The following is a 1,938-nucleotide window of genomic DNA, read 5'->3' on the forward strand; positions in this document are numbered from 1 at the left end:
TTGTCTTTTTTAGGAATCACGATTATTCTGGCTTGGGTCCAAGAATCAGGGAGAATTCCAGATTGCAGGACGGTATTACAAACTTCTTGGAGAGGAGCAATCAGGTAAGTGCTAAATCTTTTATAGAATTCGGCTGGGAGGCCGTCCCTACCTGGGGCTTTGTTAGATTTAACGTGCTTTATAGCATTTAGTAGTTCTGATGCCGTAATAGGGGCATCCATGTTTTTGCAGTGTAGCGGGGTTATTTTTTTAATGTGATCTTTTGTTTCAAGGAATTGTTTGATCTGACTTAGGGGTGGGTTATCAGTTTGATATAGATTTTGGTAATAGTTCCTAAACAATTGAAGTATGGATTTTGTTGAAGATTTTATATTTCCTAGGTCATCTTTTAATGAGTTAACATTTCTTATTGCTTGTTGAGATTTAAGTTTCCATGATAATAATTTTAAGGATTTGGGATGGCGAAACCAATATCTATGCTTAGTGAATAGTAATTGTTTTTGAATTTTGTTTGTTTCTAGGGATTCTAGCTTTTTCCTTTCTATTAAAAGTTGTCTGTATATTTTTTTGGAACAAGTTTGTTTATGTTTATCTTCTAAAGTTTTGATATTGTTCATCAGATCGTTAAACAGTTTGTTTCTTGATTTATTATAGTATGAAGTGAGGGAGATCGCCTTACCTCTGATAACGGCTTTCATGGCATCCCAGACTGTTGGAATAGGGACACCACAATCAACATTTATGTCGAAATATTCCTTCAGGGATTTTTCTAGTTCTTCGCTGGCTATTTGGTTAAATAAAAGATTCCTATTAAAAGACCAATTGCGTGGACCTGTTTGTTCTATAGACAAATTTAGTAGGCACTCCACCCAGGCGTGATCAGATAAAGTCCTTAGGCCTATGTCAGTGGATATGGAACGATTAATAAGGGAGGTAGATAATAAAATATAATCTATTCTGGTGTAAATTGAGTGAGCAGGGGAATAGTAAGTATAGTCTTTCATCCCTGGATGTAGTTCCCTCCAGATATCAATCAGGTTATATTGTGCGAGTAAGTCTTGTAACCTAAATTTATTGTTTAGGTTGTGTGTGGTTTGTGATCCAGGTGTATATGATCTGTCCCAGTGGGAGTTGGAGATACAATTAAAGTCTCCCCCAACGATTAGATGACCTTCTTTAAAGTTATTTAGAAGGGCAAAAGTGGATTGCAAAAATGCCTCTTGTCCTGTATTGGGGGCGTATATGCATGCCAACGTCCATTTTTCATTTTTGATTACTCCTTTGATAAACAAATAACGGCCTACTGGGTCTACCTGTTGTGCCTGTAGTTGGAAATGGACCTGTTTAGAAAAAATAATTGCCACACCACGCGAGGATGAAGTGCCAGGGGCTTGATATTGGGCTTCCATCCATTTAGTTGTAAAAATGGGGAACTTGGGATTCTTTATATGGGTTTCTTGCAAGAAAGTGATATCTGAGCGCATTTTAGCTAGGGAAGTTGATATTTTTTTAACCTTAATGCGGTTATTAAGCCCTTTGCAGTTTAAAGAAATAATTTTTAATGAATTAGCCATAATTATAGCTATGGGAGTATGATTTGTGGTAGATTGTCATTCCTGTAAAGTAGCAGTAGTGGTCGAATAACAACAGACAACAAAACAATGGATGAACAACAGTCAACAAAACAGTGCTAAGATTCAATGTGGTCATATTGATTGACATTAACAATGTGAACCAACAAACTAGCCCTTAAACAAAGGGTCAGTAATACTGGGCTTGCCCCAAGGTTATGGGGCTCAAGCCGGTCAACTGTGGATCCCACAGTCAACTAGAAGAAATATAAGGGGGGAAGAACTCACCCGTCCAACCCTCCCACCAAGGTACGTAAAAACAAAAATTGGAAATACTTACAACTTGTGCCAGATGAATAGGTGTTAG

The sequence above is a fragment of the Gekko japonicus genome, unplaced genomic scaffold, assembly GCF_001447785.1.
Source record: "Gekko japonicus isolate JY-2015 unplaced genomic scaffold, Gekko_japonicus_V1.1 scaffold7381, whole genome shotgun sequence".
In the NCBI taxonomy this organism is placed as follows: domain Eukaryota; kingdom Metazoa; phylum Chordata; class Lepidosauria; order Squamata; family Gekkonidae; genus Gekko; species Gekko japonicus.